Below are 16,141 nucleotides of genomic sequence, written 5' to 3' on the forward strand. Positions count from 1 at the left end.
AAAAAGTATGACTGCTTAATGGAGTTATGCTGTTAAGAAAACAGCAAATTATTTTTTATGGCTTTTATTGATTTATATATCACTAGAAATATAATATTTCAGTCTTTATATGACATTTTTAGAGCTTCACAACAAACTATGATGAGTTAATGCTTGTTGCAAACTTAGATTCATCAATATAGCTATGCAAGAAAGAATGCACATGTGGGCATTTCCTTCTACAGATGGTGAATTAATAGGTGTGGAAAAATTTTAAATTTTTCAGCTATAAAAATAAAAAAATATTTTCCTTCCTTTAATTATTAATAAAACTCTGATAAGGTTATTTTAACGCTACTGAATAAAAAGAAAAATCACATTTTATTAAAAAATAACATTCCAGACTGTGTGTAAGGCATATTGGTTTGGTTTAATATTATAATAGGTATATAAAGTATACAAAAATAGTATTATCTCTTAATAAAAATGCAATAATTAAATCCACTCAACTGAAACATTTTGCCAAAATCCCATGTGCTTTTTTTGTATCTTTTTTTAAATAATTTGATTTAATATTACATATCAGCCATGGATTCCCCTGTCCTCCCTCCTCCTGCCCCCCCTGCCCTCCCCCCAGCCCACCCCCCATTCCCATCTCCTCCAAGGCAAGAACTCCCCTGGGGATTCAGCTCAGCCTCATAGATTCAGTCCAGGCAGGTTCAGTCCCCTCCTCCCAGGCTGAGACAAGTGTCCCTGTAGGGCATAGGCCCCAGGTTCCAAACAGCCAGCTCATGCACAAAGGGGCCTCCCAAAGAGTTCAAACTAATCAACTGACTCACTTATCCAAGGGCCTGATCCAGTGGGGGCTCCTCAGCTATTGGTTCATAGTTCATGTGTTTCCACTAGTTTGGCTGTTTGTCCCTGTGCTTTTTCCAATCTTGGTCTCAACAATTCTTGCTCACACAATCCCTCCTCTTTCTCGCTGACTGGATTTCTTGAGCTCTACCTGGGGCTCGGCCGTGGATCTCTGCGTCTGCTTCCATCAGTCATTGGTTGAGATTTGTAGCAGGACAGTTAGGGTGTTTGGCCATCCAATCACCAAAAGAGAGGTTTGACCTAAGTATCTGATTTCATATAAAGAAAATAAAAGTCCACCATTCATTCAGTAATCTTTACATATGAACTAAACAGATATTCATTGACCTTATTCTATGAAGTTAGCAAGTCAATCACACAGCTCATCAAGAGATGGATACCTGTGGGGACCTGCCCCACTGGGAACTTAGGTCACCTGTGGAGAAGTGGACTTCCTCTTACCCAGAGACAACCAGATGTACCCACGGGAGTCAAGTTAAGCAAGAACTCCTTTATTGTTAGGCAATAAGCCTCTTTTAAAGCAAAAACCTCAGAACCCTAGGAGGAGGTAAAGGAAGCAACCAATCATTTTAAAGGTCACCCTATTTACAAATTGTTTATGCCCTGATATCATCTCCTGTTTTTAGTATCTTTTTTTTTAGCATAAATAACTTAAGCTAACTTTCTTCCTCATCATTTGTCTCTAATCTCCATACAAACAACCCAAGCTAACTTCCTCTTAGCCATCTTTTGTATCTATTCTCTGCATAAACAGCTTAAACTAACTTCCTCTAGCACCATTTGTATCTACTGTCAGCGAAAACAGCTTAAAGCTTAAGCTCTATTTGTCTAACTTTCTATTGGCACCCTCTTTGCAGCCCATGTATGCCCCACAAAGAGCACATGATTAACATGGTTAATCTTGATGGCGGAGTTGATTGGATTGAGATCTGCCTGGAGGTTTTGTGAAGCACAACTCTGGACATGTGTATATGGGCATCTCTAGTGAGGGGATAAGACCTGCACTGAATGTGAGCCACACGAAGAAGTCAGGCAGGAGGCCTGATGGGACAAAAATGAAATGATTAAGCCTGCCCACTCAAAGAGGTCTGTCCTCTCTTGCTGTAATCTGCTTCCTGCTCATGAAGGAACAATTTTTCTCTACCACACTCTTCTGCCATCATATTCTTCATCAGCACAGCCTCAAAACAAAACAGTAAACTCAGCTAAATGGAAAAATTTGGCATCACAGGTCATAACAAACCCTTCTACCTTCAAGTTACTTTATTTAATTATTATTATTATTTTTTTTTGTCTTGAAAAACTGACAGAATAATCATGGGAGAAAATGAAGCTAAATAGGATGATGTTGTTAATGATGTGAATTTTGTGACAACTAGAAAAATCAAGATTCAGCAGGGCGGTGGTGGCGCACGCCTTTAATCCCAGCACTTGGAAGGCAGAGCCAGGCAGATCTCTGTGAGTTCGAGGCCAGCCTGGGCTACCAAGTGAGTTCCAGGAAAGGCGCAAAACTACACAGAGAAACCCTGCCTCGAAAAACAAAAACAAACAAACAAAAAAAAAAAAAGAAAAAAAAAGAAAAATCAAGATTCAGTCTGGAAATCCATTTTATTTCACAATTTAGAAAACAACTGATAATATCAGGCAGAGTTTGATCACAAAAGTAAGAAGATCAGAAGGAGAGAAGGTTTTCTTGTAGATATAAAAAGAGATAGATTCGTGCAAATTTGGGATTTGGAAGATCAAAGGGCAGGAGACTTCTTTCAAGAAATATTCAAGTTGGAATTTCCCAGATTTCTGAATTTGGTCAATACAAATCTCTATAGCATTAAAATGTATAATTGTACAAAAATCTCCAGAGTACAGGCAATTATCATTTTTAGAGATTGTCTCTAAATATGATAGATCTCTAATTGTCCGATTAGAGACAAATTAGTGAATGGGGTTTCAGTTGCCTGTGTAGAACAAGTACTTTTCAATAGAGCATGTGATTGTCAACTTCTACAGTCCATTTGATTGACTAGTAGACAATGAGGTTAAGTCTGGGTATGAGTGAGGCTGCTTCCAAGAGGATTGACTGAGTACCTGTACTGACAGCAAGTGGCACCATTCTCTAGACTAGGTTCCTAGACAGAATAAAACAAGACAAAGAAGAAACCCAAGAGAGTACTAGCATTCCACTATCTTTGAAACTTGATCTGCACAAGTGTAAGCAAACAGCTTCCTATCATCACTAACAAGAGTTTGTGCTCTGACATGCCTTCCTCACCATGATGTACTGTGATCTCTGAAGCGTGACTAAAGGAAGTTTCTTCCATTTAGTCAGACCTGGGGTCACAACAATGAGAAAAGGACCTAATAATGACTCTAAACTCAACAAAAGCTGTTGCTGAAGTCTGAATTATCTATCAAACAGCCATGATTGAAAACCTAGGTTTTTATTTTTCTTTTATTTTCCAAAATTCGATCAAGACATATAGTGCCTAAATATAACAGCTAAAGAATCTTGTAAAAATATTTCAGACATACATATCTCTAAAGCAAAAAGAGAATGAGGAATGGGGGAACTCTGTGGTCCCTTAATCCTCACTAGCAAGTGACTTAAGGAGGAAGAAACGAGATCATTGTGTAGGAAGCGTGTGTAACAAATATCCCAAAGCATTCAGACAGCATTTCTGCATTTTACTGCACATTTGAATGTGACACTGTGGGGTCATAGAGAAGGAAAAGGCTTTTCCTTCTCTGTTTTTCAGTGAGAAGTTGCATGTTTTGAAGTCTCTCAAGGTCTGCAATCTAGTAGAGCGTTTCAATTCATTAAGAAGCTATTCACTGTCATTATGTTGGACAATGTGATTTTCTCAGATTATATGTCCCCTGTTTAGTATAAAGTGGCAGTTACAGACACATTAGAAAGGCTGCTTTGAAAGGACATTTATTTTGAAACACTAAGTAAGAAAGTAGAAGTAGCTAGAAATTGCCAAATGGACCATTTCAATTCATAGTAAACATAATTATCTGACAACTAAAGTCTATTGTGTTTAAAGAAGTTATATGTAGGATGAGCAATCATAAATATAGTCTTTCTTGAAATTTGGTAAATATTTATATAACCAATAGTCAAATGAATACAATTCCATATAAACTTCATATGTGCAGTGCATATATACATATGTAATTACTTACAAGTGTATATATGTACATTCATACATATCATGTATAATCATACATTATACATCAAAAATTAATTAATTTTGATGTATATATGCATTAAAAAGCTACATATTAATATGTGATTGTAGCATTAACTCGTCATGGTGCAAGGTGAACAAGCACCTCCTCATGCCAGAAAGTCACAGTAATAGTTGTTCTGTAACCACAGAGCAAAAGGCAATTCCATTAAAATACAACTTGTCAAACCAATTAGCTGATTTAGTTTTCTTTCAGACCACAGTGTGGGACATTACTAAAGGAGTTGTACCTCCAAAGTAGTTGTGCCGCCACAAAATCTAACCCTGCAATAGAAGTAGAAATAACTGAAGCTGAATGATTGGTCCCACTTCCAGTTTTTATAAGTTCCTAAGATCACTTAAAATAGGGCAGAGGTAAGGGTCCTGTGGTAGGCCTTCTCCTTTCTACGGGAAATGTCAACATTCACACTATGATTAAAATAGACATATGTCACTGCTTTGCTCTAGATGCTCAACTGGTTGTAGTGGTCACCAGGCCAAAGTATTTACTACCTCAAGATGGTAAAGACATGATTGTTAATATCTGAAGGTCATAGGAAGGATACCGCAATTTTATATATCACATTTTTAGCTCATGGTACACACACAAATACAAATACAAATACACACACACACACACACACACACACACACACACACACACACACGTATGTGTGTGATAGAACTATATTATGACTCAAAAAGAATTTATGTATGTGTATTAGAGACAATTCTTATACAAATACACTATCAATTAGAATAAAGATTGTCATAACAAGTTGAGCTAATAATAGAAAGTTATATTTTAAAGCCAGTCTAAAATTTATGAAACTATTCATTTACAAAATATTGTAGCAATTTATACGTAGCAGCGTTTTAATATCTTGTGGAAGATCTTTACATATATTTCATATTTAATTATATTTACTGCTTGTTCCTGAAATGATTTCACTTGCTTACTACTTTGTGCTATGAATTACCATAAAACAACGAAATTGTTTTAAGAAACTTTTAAGAATTTCTTATCTAAATAGATCATCTCCACTGGTTACTAATTTATTTGAAGCTTATGAGTATTATCTTTGCTTTGTTGTGCTCCAGAAAGTCATAATAACTGTTATCTGAAACTTAGTTTAGGAGTCAAGAATGATGATTCACCAAGGAAACACAAGGAGAGCTGATAATCAGGGGCAGAACTTCTGCATAGACTAGGGCAGCAGAAATCTATTAATTCTGGGTTGCCCGAGGGATCACAAAGGTTGAGAGTTAGGCTTTCAGGATGAGAAGGCTGTACTGAAGAAAAATCCATGTGCTGAAGGTTACATTTTCCTGTGTAGATAAAAACAAGGCATGCTTGTGCCTCAAAGCAGACAAAGAAGAAAAGGGGTGATGCATGAAATCACTGGTCAAATGCCAATAGTGATGTTTGATATCATACTGAAATATAGACACTATGGTTTCAGAGTACAACACTGTTCGAAATATGAATTGAAGCAAAGTGGTTTTATCGAGGGGTCAACTTCCTGATAAGTTAACCAATCCTAAGAGATCAGCCCTAAACACATATGAGCAAATGTGTGTGTGTGTGTGTGTGTGTGTGTGTGTGTGTGTATAATAAGTCATAAATTTGAGAAGGGAAGAATTGGATGAAGGAGAGTCATAGAATAACTAAGAATAACTAAATACTCTACTTACATATGAAATTCTCAAAAACTAATAAAACTCAAAATTGTAAATTTTAAAATGATATCTGCAACCACCTTTCATAAAAACAAGAGGCCTTGCAATAGTGCATTCATTCAGTTACTGTAATTGGATGGGGATGGCCAATAAAAGAGGTCTGAGGCCATATAAGTTGTTTCCTCAAACACTGAGATGATACCATTGAATTTTGTCGGTGTATTACTGTTGGGCCATCTGATCAACTTTTCTGGTACTTTTTATATTCTTGAAGCAGTAAATTTATTACAATACGAATCAATATACCAATATAGTATAGTAGAGGGGCCACCATCATGGCTGCCAGAGAATGTTGACTTTTTTAAGGTCTTCAGTAACTTTAATGATTTAGACTATGTGGCTTTTGCAGGTACCATTTAGAACATTTCTTGGGTGGGTTAGTTTTTAATGACTTTATAACTTTTAGTATACATGTGCATGGAGGTGTGGGGGCTAGAGCATGCCAGTTCAATGCCCTGACATTTTTCTCTCTCTTGGTTGACATAAAAATTTAAAAAAATATATTTTAATAACTTTGTTAGTTTTGTACTTGGAAATTTGTAGAAAAGATAAAATTTCATGAATTATCACTATTGCAGTATAAAATTTCACTTAATATAAAATTGTATTCATATTAGATACTTTTAGTACTCACATAGCATCAGTGTTAGGAAAAAGTACATGCCTCCACACCATGCATATTTATGAATACAATTTATATGTTAATTGAAATTTATCTACATTTACTCAGATTTCAGAGAATAAATATCAGGTTACATTTGACAGCAGTATGTTTACCATTCATATAATTCAGCTAGTCATCCCTTTGGGAAAAATTATAGTCTTTGTGATGTTTAGCAAGAAAACTTGGATATCCACATATTCTTTCAGAAAACAATATATTCTCTATTTTCAGTTAGAAGGTTTACTTTATTTTCACAAACCTATTTTTCATGATAAACATATATTTATCTGCATAATTCCCAAATGAGAATGTTTACAATCAGGCTTTTTTTCTCCTCTGCATTAGGGAATGCAAGTATGTTAAGGAGGAAATAATGCTATTTATTCGTGACTTTTGCATTCATGTTTTCATGGTAATGAATATTAATTTAAAATAAATATGCTGTAAGAAAACTATGAATGCCTTTCTATCAGCGAACTGGCAGAGATCTTGGCTCTTGGTCAAGAAGAATGAGCTTGCTATTTTGTCTATGTATAGATCATAGTTACAGGTAAGAAAGTGACAGAACATAAAAAAAAATAAAATTGCAGGATGTGCTTTATATTTTCTTACTGCTATTTTTAACAGTAGTAAATGAGTTAGAATATAGCATGGCCAGTGAATTAAATTTATATCATCAATAAACTGCACAATCTGTACATTGAAAATTACAAACAGGGCAGCTGATACAGTGTGATGTTCTGGTGCTTCATAACACTAACAAGAATTGTTATTTTTCTTACAATTCTATTTACTATAAAACATACACTTTAGAGGTAAGAAAACAGAATTTTGTAGGGTTAGAAGACAGTATGTAAGAGGAAATGGGAAACTAGAAGATGTGGTTGGAGTGAATACGATCATAATGATGATACACTGCATGAAATTCTCAAAGATTAAATAAAAAGTATTATATTCCAAAAGGAAGTTTATACCAGGGAATCTTTGGGAGAGCTGGTCACAGAAAGTGAGCCTTGGGACTGGATTTGGAGGAGCAGAGGAAAAGGTGCAGATCTGGAATCAGCCTACCTGCCTCCAGGGCAGAAGTGGCCTATGGGTTCCTAGGGAGTGCCTGATGGAGTTGGAGGCTGGGGTGGAGGGGGATTAGGAGGAGAAGATCTGTGGGATCAACTGGAGGTGAGGGCAGGGTGGGGAGGGAGACATCAGATGTTTTGTTGCAGTGCTGGGGACATAACTGGAGGATATGATTTGGAGGACCAAAGGAAAGGTAAAGGTCTGCAGTTAGCCTACTTGCTCCATGTCTGGTTTAGTGTTTTTATGGGATTCCTGAGTATATGAAGTTGTGGGTCTTTGATTCTAGTGCTTTGTCTTGGGCCCTTTTCCTTCTGCTTGTTTGTGATGTCCAACTTTAATGTGATAGTTTTGTTTTTATTTTATTTTATATTTTTGTTATGTTAAAAAAAGAATGAATATTTGAAAACCTAGCAACCATGACAATGGTTAACAACTGAACTGCCATTTACACCTGTTGGAAAAAGGGAAAATCAGTTTTCTCCAATGGAGTGACACTGACTATATCAACCACTCCAACATATAATGTATTTTTGTGTGCACTTATTTGTTTACAATTTGGTGTTTATTTATTTTTCTTTTTGTGTGCTGTTTTATTTTATTTTATTGGTATTGGTGTTCTTGTTGTTTTATTGGGTTCCTGTTTGCTTTTGACAAAGTACCTAAAATTGGTTGGGTAGGAAGAAAGAGACGATCTGGAAGGACATGGGGGAAGAGAAGAATATGATAAAATATATTTAAATTTAATTTAAAATTTATTTCAAATAGTAAAATATGTTTTAAAAAAGAAAAAAGCTGTTAATCAGAGCTTCTTGGAATTGAATAAAGTTTAACATTGCTAATATATCTTAATTAATTATAAAATTAGAGTTCAACAGTGCCATGTTTTTATTAAAATCAAATCTTCTTACATACAAATTAAACATTTCATTAAATTTCAATATGTAAAAACCAATTCATAATGATGCCTTAAACACTAACTATGTAATATTGTGAGAAATCTATAGATACTTATTTGAGGAGATCAAAAGTTACTTTTGTGAAAATAATCAAGAAGAAATTCCCAGAGCTACCTACGGTGACATTTTTTTTCTCTGCTTCCATTCATAGAGTAACTCATGTGTATTGTTCATGCATGGTTTTACTATTTATTTTTTGTTTTTCTATGAAATAATGAAAATTGAGATTCAACATTTTTGTGGTAGCTATACATTATAAGTTATTTTATTCTTTCTAAGTGCTTTACTGATCTACCAGTAAGATGCTTTTGTTCAGTATTTATAATTTGTTTTGCATGTGCATATTTTTATTCTTCCAAAATTTCTTCTTTACAATTATTTCTCTTTGCTTCTTCATTTTATTTCCTAAACACTACTTATAACATATTTCATTTGCTTGTTGTATGCAAATTATGAATTTTCCACGTTTATTGCATAATAGCACAAAACAAGATCTTCTTTAAAAAAAATTGGCATCAAATTGACTGGGTTCCTGAGCACTGCTTTCCTTCAAGCTGTTCTGTGACAGTGGCCTTACATACAACAATTATGGGCAGACTTATGAGAGAAATTTAATTAAATTTTCATAGCAGAGTCCATATCAGGTTTGATGATGTAGCACTTAAACACAATATGTGCCTTATTAAATAAAAATTAACAATCCATTTTGTAGAATTAATCATGAAAAACTGCATTATCACATAATCATTAAAGAAAAATAGAAGAAAGGCAGTTAAGCTGGAAAGAATTCAACACAGTAATCATACTACTTACAGAAAATATCCCACATCTCATACTTTCCACAATTTTTGCTTATCTTTTAGTTTTTCATTTATGAAACTTCAATTGCAGCTTAAAGGGCTTACACTTAAAGGAGGTATTATACACAGCAGCCCATTAACACTTAGGTCAGGATGAGGAAAGCCTAATTCAAAAGGCTTATGAACCATCAGATAAAGGGGTCTGGAGTACTGAAGAAGATATAAGGGATCATAGATGATGATGACTGGGCTTTCTAAATTCAGGCTCACAGGACATGCTAGGAAGTACTTCTGAAAAGATACCTCCCAAAACAATGAGCTACAGGATCTGCTTTGTCAAGAGAGGAAGATTCACACACTCAGAGCTCCATGAGTTCACCACAGTTGCTCTTTGAATTCTCCCTCCTTTTCTCTTGCGCACTTTAGATTTCCAACAGTCTCTGCTTCATATCCAAGCAGTCCTTCTGTCCCCAGGCTAGTCTGCACCAAACCGACTAGGCTACATGCTGTTAAATAGTTTACAAAATAAATCACTTCAATATACTATTTGAAATAAACTCATAACTTCCTGAACTTTGAAAGTTGAAATGTTAAAAAATGAAAGGACATTTAGAGGAAGGACATCTTTCATTTGGGACTTCTTTTACTCTGTTGTTGGAAGCTTTCCATTTCCATTTCATGAACAGGCCACACACATTATATGTGAACATGCTGCTTTTCTGATTCTAAGTTCTCACTCATCCCATATTCTTGCTTTCTACTTTAAATTGTCATGTTTTCTCTTGAATGTGTTTTAAAAATTTAATACCATCAATGAACTATCCATTAGTCATATTCTTTCATCTATAAAGCATATTTTCTACATTCCTGATTTTAATGTTTGTTATTAATTATTTATAGTATATTCAGAATCAAATAATGGAAAGTTATAAAAAATAAAGGTTTCACAAATTATTCTCATGGAGATAATGATTTATGAAAAAGATAAAGATGTCGAGACTGCACACAGAGTAGTGATAACAGAGACGAGGATAATTCACTTAAAAAAGGGACCAGAGATGTAAGGACTCTTCCATAGGCACTAGGAACACACTTATTAAATTGAGTTTGGCATATTTGACAGTGAGGGATCATAAACACAGAGAAAAAGGATACTCTTGGATTGCATTTATTGACTTAAAAAAGGGAAATCCTTGTTTTACATAAATCAGACAAATTAATCAAGTCTGCATCTCAATTTACATCTTAGTTACAATAGGCATTTGAGTTTTCTGATTCTTACTAAAAAGGACACTGGTCACCAGATTCATATATATTCTTTGACAAAAGGTTAGGTGTTCTAATGGAAACAAATAAGTCTCTGGAACTTTAGAAAAAGAAAATTGACACAATCCACTTTCTCTAAAAATGTTGTCTAGAGACAGTGAGAACTCTCTGCATAAGGAAAATAGTGACTACTAGGGGAACTGTTTTAGTTTCAGGAGTCAGAAGTTGAGTAAAGAAAAATAAGAGTTCCAACACCTAAAATTAGTCAGAAAAGACAGAACTTCTTACTTAGGAGGTGGTATTTCCTGCATTTCCAATCAGTGAATGCAGAGAAGCATAGGAGTTCCTCTATAAGGAATTCAGAGCAACACAAGCATCTGAGTCTGTCTCCGGTGTCTATCCGGTGCACAGCATTATACAGAAGACAAATGCTGATTGATCCTCTCACAGAAAAACAGAGTGAGAAAACATATCTTTACCCATGACACAACTTATATGTTTCATATCCTAAAACATGTAACATTTCATTTCTATGAAAATGTATTTTTAATAGCTGGATATACTCACCTTTTACCATCATTTGCATTGTTTTAATAGATTTTTGGGGACTTGTTTTCTGATTAAAAATGAAATTAGTACAAAAATAACTCATGGTATGAATTGCCTTCAAAATAATATGCCTTCATGAATGATAAAAATAAATTTATTCTAATAAATAGTGGCTGTACTTGTATTGGTACTTAAATAATGTTATATTATCATGATTGCACCAAGCAACTTTTATGTTTTGAAGTTAAAAAAAATATGAAGTTTAGAACCATTCCACTTTAAGTTGAATCATTGAGTTGCCTCTGCAACTATAAGCATACTGTTAAATTCCCTGAAAGTACAGTTTTCTCACTTTATGGATTGACTTGGTAAAATTCTACTACATGATATCCAGGCATAGTAAATGTTACTAAATACAACTTGATTCAGTAAAGACGTTAGTGACCAGATGACTAATATTGTGTAGGTTTTGTAGGATGATTACTCTCTGACATCATTATTTACCACTGTAACTGTGGCAGCCACGGTCACCACAGGGTAGGTAGGTGTGGTTTTGCTCCCATAATGATTCACTGAAACAGGTGATAGTCTATGTTATGTCTGAAGGCTATAATTTATGACTAGAACAGAAGAATGAATAAAAATGTAATATTTAATATTTTCTCCAAGAGGTTGTTTATCAGCAAAAAACATATTTGTCAATATACAAATATTTTCTTAAAATATTTAATATGAGTGATAATAAAAGGCAGCACAAACCAAACTACTTCTGGACTTATCCCCAAACTATTCTGAATTATTTCAAAAGTTTCAATGGTTTTGAATACTTCAAACCCACAAAAATCCCAACCAGTCACTCCCTAAACACTCAAACATCTTCAAAGAGGGCTTTAAAAGCTTGCTGCCTCTCTCTCTCTCTCAAAGCTATGTTTTAAAGGACTTTGGTTGCCTTACTTTAAAATTCATCAATGCGCCTGTGGAGACAAACATGCACAGAACTGCTGGCCTAAAATGGGGGCAGCTGTATTAAGTTTTGCTATGGTTCCACTTGTGAATTCTAGTTACATACTACTTTCAATCAAGAATTCTACCTTCAAAGAAAGATATAGAGTATATAGACATGAGCCTCAAGTGACCAAGGAAATGAAAGCATCTGACAGTGTGTCTATACAGAGTAGTGACTTTTAATTTATTAACAGTTCTTTCTGGTACAATACATTCCTGCTAGAATTTTTTGTTTTGTTTTTATTGTGTATAAAATGAAATTCTGTGTTACAAATTAAACATTATGATTTATGAGACTTATTAAGTATTAGAAAAATTATAATTAGTTTTCTAGTGCCAGAGGCATTACTAAATTATTTGAGTAGAGTACCGTTGGTTTTGTGACAAACCTGTAACAGCAAGTCAATGAAAAATAATTAATACTTCTTTCATCTAATACCTTCATATCATTATTATTGTTATTATTTCTATTATTTAGTATTACATCTGTTGGCTTTTACTGTAAGATGCAGTAATTGAAGGAGAACATTCATCTCTTTTGAAGGTCAGTATAGAATGTGACCCAGCTTTCCCTCCTCAGAATCTGAAGCTCATATATACAGAATATATATATATATATATATATATATATATATATATGTAAAAATAATGAAATTTTTAAAAAGTGACATCTATTATTAACTTTTATCTTGACCTGGTTTTAGGTTTGTGCTCATCAGATGACACCTACTACCTGCTTTGGCCAAAAAAGAGTAGCTGGCCTTAGTCTTCCTCATCTGCATCCATCTGGGCCTAAGAATGAAGAGATGGCAGGTACTCAAGAGAAGCTGGGTCAGTAGTAATACACACACACACACACACACACACACACACACACACACACACACAGTGTGAGCATCCTTTTGGCCTTGAGCCACTGGATTCATTGTCATTTTCACACTGCCTTTTTGCAAATCTAGTAACAACTAAGTTCACCATCTAGGGATAAAGGAGCATGCTCAGGCACCAGTAAATAAAAAATGAGAATATATTTTGGTAATGATGAACAGCTATGGACAATTTTACAACCCACCATACTAATTCATGATGATGACAATATAGCTTGTATTTTACCATGTATCACTTTTTTTTTCAGAAAAAAAAATCAGAATAAAAAATAACAACATGACTATTTATTGTCTTCTTGGGATAAAAGAATCACTATAAATAGCATAAGAAATGAGTACACAAAGCATCCTTCACCCTGCATCTTAGTAGGGGGTAGTCCAATGACAGAGGATCAGACAAAGATTTGGACAAATACTTCACTTGAGAGATTAGCTCTAACTGATAAGAGTGGGAAGCCAGAGGGGAATAACAACAGGGGAAATTCAGTGTGACATGAGATAAATGTGTTGCTTTAAGACAACTCGTCTCATTTCCTAGGAACCTTCTGAGCTGTGTGGACTGTAACTCAGAATGATCAGGGGAAGGAAGAAATTGTTCAGCACATTTCCAGCTAGTGGCCTGCTGTGTTTGAACTCAGTAATTTTCCACTAGCTGGAAATGTTATCACAACCAAAAGCAGGAATGTTAAGGAATTTATTTACCTAGGAAAAGAAAAAAAATAATAAACTGGGTGTGCATCATGGACAAACAAAATGGAAGAACATTAAAAGACAAGTCACAAAGATATTTACTAATTTTAACCATTTTCTCTGAAGAAAATGTCTTATATTGGATTTTATTAAGATTTGGCAATTTTCATTTAAAAAATGTTCTAACGTCATTCTGTAAATTCATAAATATTTATTTTTATTGTTGCAGTAAGTATTTTTTATATTCTGTGTATTTTCTTTATGTTTGAAATGTCTAAGACATAGGTGAAAGCAAAGAAGATAAAGTGAATACTGTGATTGGCCAGTTTCATCTTGTTTTCATATATCTAGTTATTTTATATGGACATATGTATGCCTGAGTGTGAGTTTGTGCACCACATACGTGCACACCTAGTAGTCCAGAAAAGGGTATTATATCCCCTGAAACTGGAGTTGTAGACAGTAGTGGGCTCTCCAATATACTTGCTGGGATTCCAATCCAAGTTATCTATAAGAACAGCAGGTCTGGGAGATAAGAGTAGAATGTACCTGGGTTAATGGAGTATAAAGAAGCCATAGAGAGCTTGCTGTGTTGTAACTCAGACCAAAAAAAAAAAAAAAAAAAAAAAAAAAAAAAAAAAAAAAAAAAGACACTAGACAAGGATTGAAAGGACACATGCTGTGGAATGTTTTGTACGTTAAGTGTGTTGCTCTGTTGGTTAATAAATAAAATACTGATTGGCCAGTAGCCAGGCAGGAAGTATAGGCAGGACAAGTAGAGAGAAGAATTCTGGGAAGTGGAAGGCTGAGGCAGAGTGACATTGCCAGCCACCACCATGAGAAGATGTTAAGATACTGGTAAGCAACGAGTCACGTGGCAAGTTATAGATGAATAGAAATGGGTTAATTTAAGATATAAGAACAGCTAGCTAGAAGCCTAAGCCATTAGGCAAAACAGTTTAAATAATATAAGAGTCTGTGTGTTTATTTTATAAGTGGGCTGTGGGACTGCTGGGGCTTGGCGGAAGCTGGAAAGAAACTCTCCAGCTACAGGCACACATTAGAAAGCTGGATGACTCTATCCATGCAAACAATGGTGTACTAAATATCATCACTAGTTCCAAGTATGAGATATCTCCATAGCAATGAGTCAAGAAGAACCAAGAAGCACATAGGCTCAAACAGTATTTTTATATCTACTCTTCTAAGCCTCAGGGATCCTGAGGAAGAAAGGAGAATAAATAGAAAAGATCCTTAAGATCTGGAACCCCACGACAACAGCATTCCCTAAACTCTGAGGAAGAGGGCACGGAAATAGGAAAGATGCTTAAGATTTAAAACTCCACTAAAACCCTCTCCAAAAAATACTCAAAACAACTATTGTAATCATTGGCTCAAAACAATTGGTGTTTTCCACCTTGGATCAACACAAGACTAATCCTATCAACAGGTGAGGAAAAGGGAAGCTCTCTTGAGACCTTAACCTTTACAGCTGAACCTTCGTCTATTGAATGACTTAGGGGAAGACTTGAGGTGATGGGGGGGGGGAGACATTGCTGTGTTTAGTTGGATACACACTGATGATTCCACAGGCTCCAATACACAGTGCCAATCCCATAGTTACTTAGACTTCCTTGATTAACCTCAGTGTCATAAAACATTATAAATACCATGAATGTGTGAGAGATTTATGCACTTCTTATATATGAAAATGTTTCTAAATACAAGTATAGTAAAATACATTTTCAACATTTTTAAATTAAAAGAGAAATATAAAATAAATTTACTTTGTCACAAATAATTTACAGAGAAATAGTACATTTAACTTTAATAAAAATCAACCACAACCCATGAGTCCAAATGTTTAGTAGTTTAAACTTATGTAATGCCACTTTTATTTCTTCTCTTAGGAACTCTGTGTTCTGTTCTTTAGCCAACTATTTGATTAGTTGTTTTGTTTTCTGGCTGTTTAGTTTTTTGAGTTATTTGTGCATTCTACATTAATTCTTTGTCCTGTATGTGACTAGAAACATTTTCCTATACTGTTAATTGTCTGTTGATTGTTTCCATTGCTGTGTAGAAATCCATTTTTGGGGGGAGAAGTTTTTGTTTGTTAGATTGGTTGGTTGGTTGGTTGGTTGGTTGGTTGGTTAGTCAGTTCTTGTTGCTGTTGTTTATTTGCTTGGATTTTTTTTTTTCAATTTCATGCATCCCTATTTTTCATTTGTTATCTTTACTTCCTGAGCTGCTCTAATCCTTTACCTATGCTTATATGTTTAAGTACAGCCCAGACTCGTGAACACAAACATGTGTTCTCTGACGTGTATTTCTTTCTTAGGTTCAAAGTTTTACATATGTGTTCTTATATGGAAACAGGTACAGATGCTAGAGACTTAGAAAGAAGCTCCTGGATGTGAAAACCAAAGGG

This window comes from Peromyscus leucopus, chromosome 2 (assembly GCF_004664715.2).
Source record: "Peromyscus leucopus breed LL Stock chromosome 2, UCI_PerLeu_2.1, whole genome shotgun sequence".
In the NCBI taxonomy this organism is placed as follows: domain Eukaryota; kingdom Metazoa; phylum Chordata; class Mammalia; order Rodentia; family Cricetidae; genus Peromyscus; species Peromyscus leucopus.